General features: G+C 37.4%; 1 pseudogene; it reads right to left on the minus strand.

Moving 5' to 3' along the window:
• Nucleotides 1-2,878: 2,878 nt before the first annotated feature.
• On the minus strand, nt 2,879-19,460 carry LOC149179970 (LRR receptor-like serine/threonine-protein kinase RPK2; annotated as a pseudogene).
• Between the last annotated feature and the right edge of the window lie 323 nt (nt 19,461-19,783).

Genomic DNA, 19,783 nt, shown 5'->3' on the forward strand with positions numbered 1-19,783 from the left:
CTGAATATGAAAATCAACCATGGTTAGCCATGGTCAATCATGGTCGACTAGGTTCCAATGTCGCATTTTGATAAAGATTCTCTCAATATGAAAATCGATCATGGTCAGCCGTGGTCAACAATAGTCCAACAACGCATTGTGACAAAGATTGTCTCAGTATGAAAATCAACCACGGTAAACCATCGTCAACCATGTTCATTTTAGGGTTTATAATATTTATATTAGGGTTTATATAGCTTGGGTTTACAATATTAATCACTTCGTTTTATTAGTACCTTGGGTTTATTAATCTGAGGGTTTATCAATCCCTTGGGATTATTAATATAAGGGTTTTTATTCCTAGGGTAAAATCTTATTGATAGGGTTTATAATATTAAAATCAATCATGTTCAACCATGGTCTATCAAAGGTCAATCATGGTCAACATGAAAATAAACCATGGTCAACCATGGTCCAACATCACATTGTGAAAAATATTGTCTCAATATGAACATCAACCTTATGTGAAACATCATCAACCATAATCAACCATGGTCAATGATCATCAACTATCATCAACCATTATTAACCATGGTCGAACATAACATTTTCACAAAGGTTGTCTCAATAACCAGGTCACATTGTGTTGGTTAATTAGGGCCAACCATGTTCAATCATGGCTAACCATGGTCAACCATGGTCCAACGTCACATTCTGACAAAGATTATCTCAATATTACATTGAATCACAGTCAACCATGGTCTTTCATGGTCAATATGAAAATCAACTATGGCCAATCATGGTCATTAAAGGTCAACCATGGAACAAAGTAACATTGGTACAAATGTTGTCTCAATATGAACATCAACTATATATGAACCATGGTCAACCATAGTGAATGATGTTCAACCATATGATCAACCATAGTGAATGATGTTCAACCATCTTCAACCATTGTCAACCATGGTCAAACGTTGCATTTCAACAACAATTGTTTCAATATGAAAATCAACCATTGTCAATAACCATGGTCAAATTGTGTAAAATATTGTCTCAATATGAAAACCAATGATTGTCAACCATGGTCAACCATGGTCAATGAAGGTCCAATGTTGCATTGTGACAAAGATTCTCTCAATAAGAAAATAGATCATGGCCAACCATGGTTCAGTAACATATTGTGACAAATATTGTCTTAACATGAAAATCAATCATTGTCATCTATGGTCAACAATGTTTGCTTTAAGGTTTATAATATTTATCTTAGGATTTATATAGCTTAGGTTTATTATCAATCACTTGGGCTTATCAATCTAAGATTTCATATTTCTAGGGTATAATATTTTTGACACAATTTATAATATTATTCCCACGGTTTAATATAAATCCCTTCGGTTTAAAATCCATTAGGTTTATAATGTAAATTCATTGGGTTTATTAATCCCCTATGTTTATAATAATGCCAATATGGGTTTGCGACAAATATTCTCTCAATATGGAAAGAATTATGGTCAACCATGGCCAATGAAGGTCAGTTGTGATCATCCATGCTCAACCATGGTGAATCATGGTCCATATTGCTGAAGGATGGTTGACCATGGTCATTTATGATCTACCATTGTCCTAAATCACATTATGACAAAACGTATCTCAGTATGAATATCAACCATGGTCAAACATGGTCAACCAAGGTCCCACATTATATTGTGAGAGAGATTTTGTCAATATGGAAATCAATCATGGTCAAACATGGTCAACAATGGTCAACCATTGTCCAATGTCGGATTGTGACAAAGATTGTATTAATATGAAAATCAGCCATGGCCAACCATGGCTAATGATTGTCCAACATTGCATTATGCCAAAAGTTGTATCAATATGAAAATAAATCATGGTCAACCATTGTCCAACATCGCATTGTGACAAAGATTGTGTCAATATGAAAAGAAATCATTGTCAGCCATGTTTATTTTAGTGTTTATAATATTTATCTTAGGGTTTATATACCTTGGGTTTATAATATTTATCCCTTCACATTATTCCCTTGGGTTTATAATCCCTTGGGTTTTTAGTATTAATCTGTTGGGTTTATTATTCCATTGGCTTTAAAATTATTGCCTTGTGTTTATAATTCATTGGAGTTGTATTCCCTTGTGTTTTTAATCCCTTGGGATTATAATATCAATCCATTGGGTTTATCAATCATGGTCAACGATGGTCCAAGGTCCAATTATGAAAAATATTTTCTCAATATGAAAAGCAACCAATGTTTCATTATGGCAAGGATTGTCTCTATATGAAAATCAACCATGTTCCAACGTCACATTTTGTCAAATATTGTCTCAATATGAAAATAAACCATGGTTATCATGGTCAATAACCATGGTGACATTGTGACAAAGATTTCCTTTTGGTCCAACATTACATTGTGATAACCATGCTCATCCATGGCTAACCATGCTACAACATTGCATTGTGACAAACATTGTCTCAATATGAAAATTAAGCATGGTAAACCATGGCCAACCATTGTTTGTTAGGGTCCAACCCAAACCACTTTATTTATTTAATAGGGTCAAGTCATAGTTATAGCTAGTGAAAGAGTCAATAAAGCCCGTATTAATAATTTTAAGTGGTTGACCCATATTTAATAAGGGGACCACAGTTAGGCTGAAATGGGCCATGGTAATGACCCATGGTATTGTATGTATGAATTCTATATAAAGGAAAGGGACTCCCCATTGAGAAATATGGAGTCTTATTTTGTAATCGAGCTCTTCTCTGCTAGAGGTTGCCCCATCAAAGAGGCAAGTGAATATTGCTTTCATCTCTGAATCATTGCCAAGGTCAAAATTTAGCGTATTAGACAGCACAAGCACAAAAAGCTGGCGGCAATCAGCTAATTCGTTTGGAATCTAAAGTCGGACAGATAGACATTGAAATTGTTATCAAGAAGAATATTTCTAGGTTTGATATCTCGATGCAACACACGTGGAACACAATCCTCGTGCAGATAAGTAAGAGCCCGAGCAATGTCTAAATCAATTTTGTGAATCATGCCCTAGTCAACTCTTCGTTTTGATCTCTCTTGAAGAAATTTTTCCAAGTTACCTCGAGGCAAATAATTGTATACCAGAAACATTTGTGACTTTCTGGCATGGTAGCCTATTAATGTTACAAGGTTTCGATGGCGTACCTGTCCAACTGTTCTGATCTCTGCATCAAACTGCTAAATGCCTTGGAAGCATCCCACGGAAAGTCTCTTGACTGCTAATAACAATCATGGGACCAATTCAGCTTTGTAAGTCGCACCAAAACCTCCATTACCAATGAAATTGGATGTACTGAAGTTTCCCGTAGCTCTAACTACGCTCTCATAAGTTAGTTGAACTCCAATGTTTGTAAATGTGATAACCTCTTTTCTTCTTGATCGATAAACAACAGAACTTGATATCTGCCATCTTGTACACTGGAAAAGAACAGCAAGAACTAAAACTACAAAGACTATAGCTGCAGTTGAAGTGATAGCCGCAGTTTCAATAGAATTGAAGTGGCTACGTTTCTTAACTGGGTTTCCATTTGGAGAGTGAGGATACAGAAGAGGAACACCAATCTCATCCAGTGGCTGTAATGGTGAATGAATAGGGAGGCAAGAGTTAAGAAACTTATTTCCAGTGAAACTATCACAAGATATCTTACTGCTGCTAAAGACTGGTAAATTCCCAGATAAATTATTATATGACACATTGAATATAATTAAACCTGTCAGAAGTGCAAAGTGCTGAGGAACCTGCCCTGTATGTTTATTATTGTCAGGTCAAAGATGTGTTAGCCATTTCAGGTTTCTTAACTTTGCTGGAATTTCTCCTGTAATGGCATTAGAATAAAGTTCCAATACAGTTAAGATATTTGACCTAGGAATCCTGGGATCTCCCCTGTAAGGTTGTTTTCACCCAAGCTAAGATACTGGAGATCCTTCAACTGTCCTAATTGAGTTGGAATGCTTCCATGCAAAGAATTATCTCGCAAATCAAGATGCATCAAAGACTCCAGGTTCCCAATACTTGGTGGTAATAGTTCTGTAATTTGATTGACTACTGCCTCGAAATGTTTCAGATATTTGCAATTTAGAAATAACTCAGGAGGAATTTCACCCGAAATTCGGTTGACGCTCATGTTCAGGGCAAATGTATGTAAAAAAGAGAATATGTAATGTTCCATGTAAAATTATTGTCATTTAGGAGAAGCGCATACGACACTTGTTCTTCGATCATTTGATCACCTATCAAAGGAGGAGGAATGGAACCAGCAAACTTGTTCCCACTTAAATCATGAAGCACAAGCAAACCTTCAGATACAAGAAACAGAAGTGAGCTACTTGCACACGCACCACGATACAAGAGAGAAGAATATATGGTTGGAGGATCCAATTCTGATTGTGAAACATTTGATAACCCTTCCTTAAATTGGTTTCCTCGGAATGGAAGCTGCTTGGGGCAGTCAACATTAATATCAATTGTAAAATTTCCTATTAGTGAGATGCCACTGACACCAAAATAAATCATACAGGAAATAGGAAGCCCTTGAGGAATCTCACCTGTAAGATGACTAGAGCTCAAATCAAGGAAAAATAAGTTTTTGCATTGCCCCAAACCTGCAGGAATTTTGCCGGTAAGGAGATTTTGACCTAAATTAAGGACTTGCAAGTTACAATTATCCCAATTTTCGGGTAAGGGGTTAAGGGGCCATTAATACTCATCGTCGGAGCCCATATAATCTGAAGCTTGGGAAGGGTAAAAAGGCCAGCTGGAAGAACTCCTTGAAAGTAATTATATTCCCCTTTATCACTATTTGTGAAAAATACAGTTGACTGGTCCACATCGGAATCATTGCCAAGGTCAAAATTTAGCGTATTAGACAGCACAAGCACCGAAAGCTGGCGGCAATCAGCTAATTCGTTTCGAATCTAAAGTCGGACAGATAGACATTGAAATTGTTATCAAGAAGAATATTTCTAGGTTTGATATCTCGATGCAACACACGTGGAACACAATCCTCGTGCAGATAAGTAAGAGCCCGAGCAATGTCTAAATCAATTTTGTGAATCATGCCCTAGTCAACTCTTCGTTTTGATCTCTCTTGAAGAAATTTTTCCAAGTTACCTCGAGGCAAATAATTGTATACCAGAAACATTTGTGACTTTCTGGCATGGTAGCCTATTAATGTTACAAGGTTTTGATGGCGTACCTGTACAACTGTTCTGATCTCTGCATCAAACTGCTAAATGCCTTGGAAGCGTCCCACGGAAAGTCTCTTGACTGCTAATAACAATCATGGGACCAATTCAGCTTTGTAAGTCGCACCAAAACCTCCATTACCAATGAAATTGGATGTACTGAAGTTTCCCGTAGCTCTAACTACGCTCTCATAAGTTAGTTGAACTCCAATGTTTGTAAATGTGATAACCTCTTTTCTTCTTGATCGATAAACAACAGAACTTGATATCTGCCATCTTGTACACTGGAAAAGAACAGCAAGAACTAAAACTACAAAGACTATAGCTGCAGTTGAAGTGATAGCCGCAGTTTCAATAGAATTGAAGTGGCTACGTTTCTTAACTGGGTTTCCATTTGGAGAGTGAGGATATAGAAGAGGAACACCAATCTCATCCAGCGGCTGTAATGGTGAATGAATAGGGAGGCAAGAGTTAAGAAACTTATTTCCAGTGAAACTATCACAAGATATCTTACTGCTGCTAAAGACTGGTAATTTCCCAGATAAATTATTATATGACACATTGAATACAGTTAAACCTGTCAGAAGTGCAAAGTGCTGAGGAACCTGCCCTGTATGTTTATTATTGTCAGGTCAAAGATGTGTTATCCGTTTGAGGTTTCTTAACTTTGCTGGAATTTCTCCTGTAAAGGCATTAGAATAAAGTTCCAATACAGTTAAGATATTTGACCTAGGAATCCTGGGATCTCCCCTGTAAGGTTGTTTTCACCCAAGCTAAGATACTAGAGATCCTTCAACTGTCCTAATTGAGTTGGAATGCTTCTATGCAAAGAATTATCTCGCAAATCAAGATGCATCAAAGACTCCAGGTTCCCAATAGTTGGTGGTAATAGTTCTGTAATTTGATTGACTATTGACTAGTAATAGTTCTGTAATTTAATTTGATTGACTGCCTTCCACGTACCCTCTGGGTTTATTGGAAGCAACCTAGGCTCATCTGAAACCTTGCCTTAGATAAACTATCAACTGTCCTGCTGCTACAATACACTGAGAACAACACTTGGGGAGATTACTCATGACTATGATAGGGTAGTCAGGTAGTACAACTAAGGGTACAGTTGATCCTCCTTATTTAGTGCCATGAAAGATTGGGCCAAGTACTATTGTTGGAAACTTATGTATATTGCGATATATAGCACCTGACACTCCTTTGATACCATAGTTCCCTTGACTCTCTGAAAATCGCCCATTATCTTATTTTCCAGATCACATCTAGCAGTTTCGATTTTGTCATCGTTGCCACAATTAGATCCACTAGTTGAGGTTCTACCGCCATAGTGGCATTCAAATCTGGCATTTGGGGTTCTGTCGCCGCCACAATCCAACTCACATTCAACAGTTTTGGTTTTGTAGGTAGATCTAACCGTTTTCACAGTGAGGTTTATGTCTCCTATAGTCTGCACTCGATTTTCATAGGATATCAGGAAGGATTAAGTTATTTGGAATTTGGATGCTTACAAGATACTTAGCCCATAAGATTCAGGAGGATGAGCTGATCGCAGTGGTACAATTCAGGTGTTAGCTTCAATTTTCAAGCGGTCCCAAAAATTTTCAAAGTGATGACAAGTGGCACAGATCTATGTGTGGTAGAAATCAGGCTCAAGTCATGGCAAATGAGAAGATCGACTACAACAAAAGCTGGATTCTTTCCAGGGCCTAGTGGAACAAATGCAGAAATTCATGGCACAATTCAATATGAGCATGTCGGGGTTGTATCCAGAGGCACACGGTACTAATGAAGACCTTCAAGGAGAATCTAGCCATCATATTCACTTCCATGAAAATCACCAACATACCCACCCTCGGCCACCCAAGCTGGACATGTATAAAATTGATGGCTCTAATCTGACAATATGGGTAGCACAAATGGAATAATATTTCACTCTGAATGATATCTGAGATGATCAAACTAAACTATGTGTGGGATCCCTTTATTTGAACCAAGAGAGATGGAAATGGTGGCAGTGGCATTGGAAATGCTATCCTAGGAACATAACATGGCAGGCATTCTCAAAATCTCTATGTGACTACTTTGACAAATAATCTAATTTTTTGGCTCATCTTACTAAGCTCTAATAGACAAGCACAGTAAAAGACTACATTGTAGCCTTTGAGACATTGGTCATCGGCACAGAAGGTATGGGAAATGAATTCTACTTGGTATGTTTTATAAGTGGTCTCAATGAAGCCATCCAAGCCCATGTCCGGACACACCACCCACCTACATGGATGGACACTTGCACAAAGTCTATCTAAGTGGAACGTGTTTTAGCTTCCTAGTTGCCTCGTCAAAATTTCACAACCAAGGGATGCCCCACCCAGGCTCAGGGCCCTACCTAAACACTTAAGGTTCAAAAGATGTCTCCAACAGAAATGGCTGAAAGAAGAAAACAAGGATTGTGCTACCAATGTGATGACAAATACTCCTTGGGGCATAAATGCAAGGAACCCAAATTCTTTCAAATTGATGTTAGGGGTCACAGCTCATCTAGGGAAGCCCCACCCCTTGGGGGACTAGAGGAAAAATTTGAGGAAACCCTAGAGGAAAATGAACTCCCAACTATGCCAGAGGAACTAGTTATCTCGCTACACACTTTGGCAGACATTTTTGCGCTCCAAACTTGCAAAATCAAAGGCTTTATAAAACATAGCCCTGTAGTAGTATTGATTGATAGTAGCAACACTCATAAATTTATCCATTAGAAAGTGGCTGAAGTCACTCATTATTTCGTTAGTGCAGTCTCTAATTTCCAGGTTCAGATTGTTGATGGGGGGACAATGAAATGTGAAGGCTGCTGCAAAAATATCAAACTTCAGATGGGAGACTAGCACCTAAAGACTCACATATTTTTTATTAACATGGGTGGTTGTGACATAGTCCTGGTTGTTGAACAGCTTTGCACACTAGGACCAATCACCATGGATTTCTAGGTGTTATATATGATCTTTAAGAAGAATTACCACATGCATACCATCTATGGACTCTACGAAGATGCTCCTTCTATCATCAGCTCGCTTGCATAAAAAAGTTGTTGAAAAAGGGCCATCATGGAGTTATCACCCAGTTTAATACCATCCAAGCCATAGAGCCCACTACTCTTCATATTCATCTTGAGATGAAACGGGTCTTAAATCGCCACCAACAGGTATTTGAAAAACCTAAAGAGCTTCCACCCTCTACAGGCGAACAACATCATAGCATCACTTTGGTCCTAGTGGAAAACCACCGAATGTGAACCCATATCGATATCCATTCACCCAAAAGGATGAAATTGAAAAAATCATCAAGGAACTTCTTGAAGTCGCTCTTATTTGTCCTGGCATCAGTCCTTATTCATCACTAGTGGTCATGGTGCTCAAGAAAAATGGGGAATGGCACATGTGTCTAGACTTCAGGGGCCTCAACAAGCTCATTATGAAAGACAAATTCCCTATCCTGGTTGTTGATGATCTACTTGATGAAATACATGGTGTTCAATTCTTTACTAAGATAGATCTTTGCTTTGGCTATCGCCAAATATGTATGAAAGAAGTAGACATTCCAAAGACCGCTTTCCAAACTCATGATAGCCATTATGAATTCTTGGTTATGCCACTTGGTCTCCATAATGCCCCATCCACATTTCAAAGCCTCATGAATCACCTACTGAAACCATATCACTAAAAAAATGTCCTTGTTTTCTTTGATGACATTCTCATCTACAGCCTAACCTGGGGAAATCATCTTTAGCATGTAGACTTGCTCTTACAACTGCTCCAAAATCATAAATTATTTTTCAAATTTTCCAAGTGCTATTTTGGCATGGAAGAAGTTGAGTTTTTGGGCCACATTGTGGGTTGTGAAGGTGTCTGGGTGCATCCCAAAAAGATACAGGAAATGCAAGAGTTTGAGGGGATTCTTGGGTCTCACCAGCTACTATCGCAAATTTGTTTGCAATTATGGTCACATTGCTAGACCCCTCACTAACCTTCTTAAGAAAAAATTATTCCTTGGGACTGATGTAGCACAACAGGAATTTATGGCTCTCAAACAAGCCATGTGTTCCATTCCAATATTGGCACTACCCGACTTCACCAAATATTTTGTGATTGAATGTGATTCTTTAGGTACTGCTATTGGTGTTGTCTTAATCTAGGAAGGTCAACGCTTGGCTTTCACTAGCCAAAAAATGAGTGGGAAACATCTGGGACAATCTACCTATGAGAGGGAGATGATGGCCATCTTACATGTGGTAGTTACCTATTAACCATACTTATTGGGGAGGTGTTTCCAAATCTATACAGACCATTAAAGCCTCAAATAGTTTTCATAGCAATGTCTATCCTCACCCTAGCAAAATAAATGGTTGGCCAAAATGTTGGGATATGATTATGAGATAATTTATAAGAAAGGGCATGGCAATGTAGTGGTGGATGTTTTATCATTCCAAATAAAGGATTAAATCACCCTGCTATCAATCTCTCTTCCCATACAAAACTGGATTGAAGAAGCCCAGAAGGAATGGTTTTCACACCCCTCTCTCTCCCAAATCATTAATAATTTGAGAGCAGATCCTAATTGCTTAGTTGGCTACTCTTGGAAGGATGAGACTCTTCACTACAATGGTAGAGTAGTTATATCATCGACATCCACCCTTAAAATGGGCATTTTGGTAGAGATGCACTCATCTACCACCGCAGGCCATGTAGGATTTCAGAAGACTTATGCTCACACTCATCGTTCTTTCGTTTGTACGAGCATGAAAACTGACATTCTTACTTTTGTAGCTGAATGTGAAGTGTGTCAATGCCTCAAAGGAGAAACATTCAAGTTACCAAGCACCTTACAACCATTGCCAATCCCTACCTCCATCTGGATGGATGCTTATATGAATTTCATTATTGGTCTCCCGAAGTTAGGCAACAAATCAATCATCATGGTGGTTGTGGTGAGACTTTCTAAATATGCTCATTTTTGTGCTCTACCCCACCCATTTACCCCCACTTTGGTGGCTTAATATTTCATGGACTAGATCTTCAAATTGCATTACATCCCCACTTCCATTGTGTCTGATCGGGATGTAACTTTCACGAGTAACTTTTGGCAAGAAATTTTCAATCTACAAGGCACCCAACTCCAACTAAGTACCTCCTATCATCCCCAAACTGATGGTCAAACTGAAGCAGTCAACAAATGTTTGGAGACATACCTAAGGTGCTTCACTTAAGAAAAACAATATCAATGGGTACAGTGGCTAGCTTTAGCTGAATGGTGGTATAATACTAACTATCATGCAGCCACCAAGATGAATCCATATGAAGCAGCGTATGGCCAACTCCAACCTTTACCTATTTCTTATATCCATGGATGCTCTAAGGTGCAAGTAGTTGATCAAATCCTACAAAAACGTGCAGCCATCATAGCCTGTCTCAAAGATAATCTCCATCAACCTCAAAATTGAATGAAGAAACATGTAGACCAACATCATTAAGAGCACACATTTCAAGAGCGGAATCATTTATTCATGTGGTTGCAACCATTTAAGAAAACATCGCTCAAATAAAAGGGCTACCAAAAATTAGCTCCAAAATTCTACAAACCTTATCAAATAGTTTAGTGCATTGGAGTAGTAGTTTACAAGATGGGCTTGCCACCAAGTTCAAAAACCCATCTAGTCTTCCATGTATCATGCCTCAATAAAGTGGTGGGGAAAAATTTCATGATTCAAGCTAGTCTACCTAAATTGGATGAATAAGGTTCACTCTAGCTCCAACCTAAACAGGTCCTCTATATGCTAGAATGACATCTATGTGGCCACACGATCAAGGAGCCCTCGTCAAGTGGAAAGACACCTCTTCAAAAGATGCGAAGTGGGATCCTGCCACTATTCTTCAACAATTTCTGCAGCTTCAGCCTTGAGGACAAGGTTGCTTTTGATGGGGGAGGGCATGTTAGGGTCCAACCCTAAACCCTTTATTTATGTAATAGGGTTGAGTCATAGTTATAGTTAGTTAAAGAGTTAATAAATCCCATATTAATAATTGTAAGTTGTTGACCCGCATTTAAGAAAGGGATCTTAGTTAGTTACAAATGGAACATGGTATTAGATAGATGGTATTGAGAGCACCATGGCAATGACCCATGGTATTTTATGAATGAATCATATATAAAGGATAGAGACTCCCCATTGAGAAATATCGAGTCTTATTTTTTAATCGAGCTCTGCTCTACTTGAAGTTTCCCCCTCTAAGAGGCAAGTGATCATTTCTTTCATCTCTGAATAATAAAATACTTGTTGTTTTTCTCATTTTGTTCTGTGTTCTAGGTTGTATTTCTTCGCATATTTGGTATTCTAGAATTTCTCACAAGTCAAGAGCATAACATTGTTCAACGTCGCATTATGCCAAAGGTTGTCTCAATATGAATATCAATCATGCTAAACCATAGTCCAATGTGGCATTGTGACAAATATTGTCTCAATATGAAAATCAGTTGTGGTAAACCATGTTTATTTCATGGTTTATGATATTTAACTTAAGGTTTATATACCTTGGGGTTATTATATTTATCCCTTTGGTTTAATATTATTCCCTTGAGTTTATAATCCTTGGATTTTTAGTCTCAATCCCTTAGGTTTATACTATTTATCATAGGGTTTATAACCTTTGGATTTATAATATTAATCACTTGGGTTTAATATTATTCCCTCAGTTTATAATACATTGGGCTTTTAGAATTAATCCCTTGGGTTTATAATATCAATCCCTTGGGTTTATAAACATAAGGGTTCATATCCATTTGGTCTACTAATCTCTTGGTCCAATGTCACATTTTGATAACCATGGTCCAATGTCACATTGTGACAAACATTGCCTAAATATGAAAATCGACCATGACCAACCAATGTACAATGTTTCATTGTGCCAAAGGTTATCTCAATATTGAAATCAATCATGGCCAACCATCGTCCAACTTCACATTTTGACACAATTGTGCCGATATGAAAATCATCGGTGGTCAACCATGATCAACCATGTTTAGTTGAGGGTTTATAAAATTTATGTTTTGGTTTATATACCTTGGGTTTATAATATTAATCTTTTAGAATTATCAATGTAAGGGTTCATATTCTTAGGGTATATTATTATTCATAAGTTTTATAATATTAATCTGAGGGTTTAATATAAATACTTTAGATTTATAAGCATGGTTAACCATGTGAAGCCATGTTCCAATGCCACGTTCTGACAAAGATTGTCTCGATATGAAAATCAACCATGGCCATCCATGGTCAAATGTCGTATCACCAAAAATATCATCTCCATATGAAAATAAGCCATGGTAAAATGATGGAAATGAGATATTGGGGGTTAATCAAAATCTCGTTCCCTAAACAAATCGATCTTGAGGCCTGTGGGTTATAGCCCACTAAGCCTATCGGAAGCGCACTTTAGGCACTAAGCCTTTAAAACCATGGACCACGACACATATCGGAGCCTTCCTCCACACTGTCGGAAGCTTAACATATCGGTGTTCAAGCCTTAACCTCGTGGCTATACAACCATTGGAAATATACGTGAACGAAGGAATTACATACTGGAACGAAGGAATTAAAAGGAGAAACCCCACTCCATTGTGTTTAGCTAGACCTCAAATATTTATATGCCACAACTATAATTGTCAGCGGGTCCACACCATTAATTACTCCACGACACTGTTGGTCCGATACCGATACCCGATTGACATGATCTCCGATCTCGTCTTAAACTCTGACCACCTAATCGCCGATTAGTTTATCGGCGATATCGCCATCAGCGTATTGGCCCTTCACTATTCCGCCATCCCAATTCCTCTGGTCCTTTGACTCACTGATTTGTGACCCATCTTTTAGACATGAAAAGGGTATAGACCATGCTTTATAATGTTTCAAGTCTAGATTCTCAGATTTCACTATGTTCATGTTGTTTCTTAGTGTAAACAGGAATTTGCTCGCCTTTAATGGGTTCCTAGACTTAACACGGTTTTCTGCCTGATCTGTCTTCACACATGATTTCAAATATAACAATGTTTCGTTGCATTGCCATCGATGCTATAGCGATTGACGGTCGATCAACGCATTTTAAATCTGGGAATTAAAACCTCGGCATGCACATATGAAACAGAGAGGAAAAGGGACATAATACACAGACACACAGGAAACACAAAACACATATATATTATATAGTAACAATTCTAAGGCATTTCAGCCTTAGCACAGGCTCGCCTATTGCTACATCGCAACACCTCTGAATTCACAATTTCTATTCTATATTACTCTGTCTCTCCTCTATCTACTACTTTGAACATGCAGGTTCAATGACATATATATATATATATATATATATATATATAAGGAACATTGGATTATTGGATTGAATTATTGAAAGGATCTGATCAGATCTCTCCATGATTTTCTCAACAAAAGCCCTAAAGCTCCATAATGCATGCATACATATGGTAGAATATATATTGATAAGTCTCCTCATGACTTTTATCTATATTTTTCTAACTTCAAATCTGCTTTAAAACATATTTTTCCCTGTTTTCCTCCCTTGGTCCACGTCTTCCTCCTTCTTTTCTTTAGATTCCTCCCTTTGACTAAGGGTGCTGGATGCTCCTGCATCAGACTCCCGAAGCACAAAAATTTATGAACTCCTAGTCATATGCTTCTCCTTGTCCTTGGCAATTCTACCCACTTCCTTCTTCAGTGGAATCGCCTTCATGGTTCTGTGAGCTGCAACCAAACCTTTGTAGTAATACTCTCCTTCTGCTACACAATACCTCACCAAGCCCTCCTCACTCGGTCTTTTGACATCCTTCAAGTTCTCACCTATGGAACCATATGAGCACTCTATGCTTTAGGTTTGCTGCAATCTTCTCACCTTCGGCTATCATTCTTTGTGTAATAGCAAGACCATAACTCTCCATCTTTATCAACTATACCTCCTGCTCCTCTTCTTCTTTCTCTCTAGAATCCTTTAATCTTCTGCATGCAGAATCTTCTTATGCTCTGATACTAAATTATGGGAATGAGATTTTGGGGCTTAATCAAAATCTCTTTCCCTAAACAAATCGATCTTGAAGCCTGTGGGTTATAGCCCACCAAGCCTATTGGAAGCACACTTTAGGCTCGAAGCCTTTAAAATCATGGATCACAACACAATCAGAGCCTTCCTCCACACTGTCGGAAGCTTAACATATCGGTGTTCAAGCCTTTACCCCGTGGCCATACAACCATCGAAAATATATGGGAACGAAGGAATTACAAGGCGAAACGCCACTCCGCTACGTTTAGCCAGACCTCAAATCTTTATAAGCCGCAACTATAGCTATTAGCGGGTCCACACCATTAATTACTCCACAGTGCTATTGCTCCAATCTCGATACCCAATTGACGCAATCTCCAATCTCCTTCGAAACTCGGACTGCCCGATCGTCGATTGGTTTATTAGCGATATCGCCATCAACATATCAACCCTTCGTTGTTCTGCCATCCCGATTCCTCTGGTGCTTTGACTCCCTGATCTGCAACCCATCTTTCAGACTTGATAAGGGCATAGACCATGCTTTATAAAGTTTCAGGTCCAGATTCTCGGATCCAATTGCCTTTACGTTGTTTCTTAGTGTAAACAGGAATTCGCTTGCCTTCGAGGGGTTCTTAGACTTAACACGGTTTTCTGCCTGATCTGTCTTCACACATGATTTCACATATAACAACGTTCCATTGGATCGCCATCTATCCTATAGCGATCGACGGTTGATCAACGCATTTTAAATCTGGGAATTAAACCCTCAGCACGCACATATGAAACAAAGACAAAAAGAGACATAATACACAAACACGCAAGAAACACAAAATACATATATATATTTTATAGTAACAATTCTAAGGCATTTCAGCCTTAGGACAGACTCACCTATTGTTACAAAGCAACACCTTTGCATTCAAAATTTCTATTATATATTACTCTGTCTCTCCTCTAGGTACTACTTTTAACATGCAGGTGCAATCATAGATATATATATATATATATATAAGGAAAATTGGATTATTGGATCAGATCATTGAAAGGATCCGATTAGATCTCTCCATGGTTTTCTCAACAAAAGCCCTAAAGCTCCACAATGCATGCATACATATGGTAGAATATATATTAATAAGTCTCCTCAAGACTATTATCCATCTTTTTCCATCTTTAAATCTGCTTTAAAACAGATTTTTCCCTGTTTTGCTCCCCTGGTCCACGTCTTCCTCCTTCTTCACTTTAGAATCCTCCCTTTGACTAAGGGTATTGGATGCTCCTACATCATAAAACATGGTCAACCATGTTTATTTTAGCGTTTGTCATATTTATTTTAGGGTTTATATATCTTGGGCTTATAATATTTGCCCGTTCTCTTTAATATTATTCCCTTAGGATTTTAGTATTAATCCATTGGGTTTATTATTCGCTTGGGTTTATAAAATTATCTCTTAATTTTTTAATCTAAGGGTTCATACTCTTTGGTTATAATAACCATGGAAAACCATGGTCCAATTCTGTAATATGAAAAATATTGTCCCAATATGAAAATCAACCGTGGTCAACAATGGTCAAGAATTGTTCAACATTGCATTATGCCAAAAGTTGTCTCAATATGAAAATCAGTCATCATCAACCATAGCCCAATGTATCACTGTGACAAAGATTGTGTCAATATGAAAATCAACCATGGTCAACCATGTTTATTTAAGGGTTTATACTATTTAACCTAGGGTTTATATATCTTGGGTTTATAATATTTATCCATTGGGATTAATAATATTGCATTGAGTTTATAATCCCTTGGGTTTTTAGTCTCAATCCCTTAGGTTTATATTATTTATATTAGGGTTTATAAACCCTAGGTTTGTAATATTAATCTCTTTGGTTTAATATTATTCCCTTGGGTTTATAATACATTGGGGTTTCAGAATTAATACCTTGGGTTTATAATATCAACCCCTTATGTTTATCAATCTAAGGGTTCATATCCATTTGACTTAGCAATACCTTGGTCCAATGTCACATCCTCACAACCATGGCCCAATGTTTCATTATATGAAAGGTTGTCTCAATATGAAAATCAATCTTGGCCAACAATCATCCAACTTCACATTGTGACAAAATTATGTCAATATGAAAATCATCCGTGGTCAACCATGATCAACCAAGATACTTTAGGATATATAATATTTATGTTTGGGTTTATATACCTTGGGTTTATAATATTTGTTTCTTGGGTTTAATATTATTCCATTGGTTTATTATCCGTTGGGTTTTTAGTATTAATCCATTTATTTTATTGTTCCCTTGGGTTTATAATATTTATCCCTTGGGTTTATAATTCCTCAGTTTTGTAATTAATCCCTCGGGTTTATAATTTCAATCCCTTGGGCTTATCAATATAAGGGTTCATATTGCTAGGGTAAAATATTATTCATAAGGTTTATAATATTAATCCTAGGGTTTAATATAAATCCCTTAGGTTTATAATTACGGTCAACCATTTGCAACTATGATCCAATGTCACATCGTGACAAAGATTGTCTCAATATGAAAATCAACCATGGTCAACCATAGCCAAATGTCGCATTGTCACAAAGATCATCTCTATATGAAAATCAACCATGGTAAAACATGTTCAACCATGTTTATTTTATTTTTTTTCATATTTCTTTTAGAGTTTATGTACCTTGGTTTTATAATATTTGTCCTTTGGTTTTAATATTATTCTCTTGGGATTGTATTAATCCCTTGGTTTTTTAATTTTAATCCCTTTTGTTTATTAATCTAACGGTTCATATTCCTAGGCTATAATATTACTCAAGGGGTTTATAATATTAGTATTTGGGTTTAATATTAATCTTTGTGTTTATAATAATTATCAACCATGGTCCAACGCCACATTGTTACAAAGATTTTCTCAATTTGAAAATCAACCATGGTCCTACATCACATTGTTACAAAGAATTCCTCCATATGAAAATCAGTCATGCTCAACCATGGTCAACAATGGTCCAACATCACATTGTGACAAAGTTTGTCTCAATATCATTTTAGGGTTTATAATATTTACCTTAGGGTTTATATACCTTGAGTTTATAATATTAATCCCTTGGGTTTAATATTATTTCCTTGGGTTTGTAATCCAATTAGTTTTTAGTGTAAATACCATGGGTTTATTATTTTTGTGGGCTTATAATATTAATCCCTTGCATTTATTAATATAAGGATTCATATTAATAGGGTATAATGTTTTTTTTGTAAGCTTGGCATGACATTTTCATTCATTCATTTTCAAAAAGAAGGTTACATACATGAAAGACTTTTTTTTTCCTCAACCTACCAATTGGGAAACCAAATCTATTGGCCACCAAACCACATTATGTCATCCTAAATCTAAATAACTTAAGTTCGTCAAACAAAGGCTTATATGACTCAATGTCTGTAAACCAATTTTCAACTAACAAACTATAATAGGTGCTACTAATCGACATATATATAAGTAAATTAAACAAAATAAAGAGTTTCTATATCTAAACTAACAACTATGCATCATAGGACTCAACAAGGTTTGGGTCCTTATAACTAGATCCTGGTAATTCTGATTGGGGAAGGCATGGAATTTGATTCTCAATATGCCCAAGATGAACATTTTGTTGTTGGATTTGAAATTGGATAAGTTGAAATTCTTTCTAAATTTCGAGGAATCCTAGATTAGATTTGACAAAGCCTACAGAGGAGGTCCTAATAGCTCTGGCCACTATGCTTTTCATCAGCCACTGAAGATGGACAATTTATTTATATTGGGTGGTATGGCTGTGAGTGTGTCCTGGATCTAGAACTATGACTTGCCATTCTTTTAACTGCACTTCAACTTCTGCCCATTAATTTATCTCTCCTTCCCATGCTGAGATCATTTGTTTTACTTGGGTTGGGGTACCTATGTTATGTTCATGGGCCGCTTCACTCATAATATGAGCATCATATTTTCATCCTCTTCTCCTTGGTGGTCGAGCAGAGAAAGAACCTTGGGCACCCAGATTCCTTGACTTTCAGCTATGGCACTGACCCCCATTTCTAAACGAACCAAAATTAGGGGATGGATGTGCCATTTGGATTAGTAACCAATAAATGAAATTACGAACTATTAATTGAACATGCCGAGCCATAGTCCAGGATCAGACAGTCTGCTCATGGGTTAGGTGGTTACACAAGTTTTGATAATCTGACACAAGAACATAAAATAAGAGCAAGAAACAATCTTCATTAGGCCTAAGCCTTACATATCCACTAAAAGTCGAAAAGGGTGGTAACCATCACCACTCTATTATGATAACCATGACCTTATGCTCAACTAGGCTAGTAGACAGAGTGAATGCAGAGATATTTTGTCACCTCAGAAGGGAGGTGCCACAAAATGGCTCCTTGAGTCGAATACCATTGAAGAACACACCATATCCATAATAAATCACTGAAAAATATTTAATGGTCATTCCCTTGCTCAGGGCAAAAAAATCACAAAGATATCCATCATTGTCGAGTGTATAATCCTTCGACAAAAGATGACTAACCTGAATTTCACCATACATTCCCATTCGAAACAATATAATACCAAAGAATATAGACACCCGCATAGAACCAACAAAAAAAGCATAAAATGAAACCACTAAAACATTCCCTCTTTCTCGACAATGAGTTCCCTTGCTTGTGATATTTAATTTACAAAGATTGTCAATGAGACATTTGAGTATAGAGCAAGTCATGGTCAATGAGTGGAGAAAAGGAACAAAACATACGAGAGTGCACACCCCATTAATCAAAGGCCAGCCACAACCCCCTGAGCTTAAATCGATTGCTGGAGTGAGACGGACATGGGCATGGTCAAAAAATTGACCATGACCATGTCTGTCTGATTCCCTAATATTCAGGGAATTAGTAATCGACTTAAGGATGCCCGACAGATCCCAAGAGAAGAACCTCCTGACCTTTCTCGTAGATAGAGGATTGAAAGTCGAGATCTTGCTTTTACCTCCAGGAACCGAGCTCCAAAACAAAAAAATTACATGAATGAGACGCCACGCCCTCCCCACCTGCAGTTTAGGAGCCCTGCAGCTCGTTGCTTCAGCATTAAATCTTACCATGCATTGTGCCACATCACTATCCTCATATCACATGTGAGTGTAAGGGTTGAGCCTCCCTCCAACCCTGTTACCAATCCTCTCATGCATGAAGAAAATCCTAAAAAGGATGATGACCTCTATTGCACCGTGATTGGGAACACAGGGTATAATGTTTTTTTTTCTAAGTTAAGGCTAGTTCTATATTAATAAAAGTAAAAATATTTACATGAATTACATCTTCCGAGGAGGCCGAGGCCAGTCCTCAAACAGCAGAAGCTGGACCTTACTATCTGATTGCTGAAACTGAGAAACAAAATACAATCCACAATGATTTTTTCTGGGCT

Source organism: Pinus tabuliformis, chromosome 3_2 (genome assembly GCF_031772625.1).
Source record: "Pinus tabuliformis cultivar Carrire ecotype Pingquan chromosome 3_2, CPIR1, whole genome shotgun sequence".
Classification (NCBI taxonomy): domain Eukaryota; kingdom Viridiplantae; phylum Streptophyta; class Pinopsida; order Pinales; family Pinaceae; genus Pinus; species Pinus tabuliformis.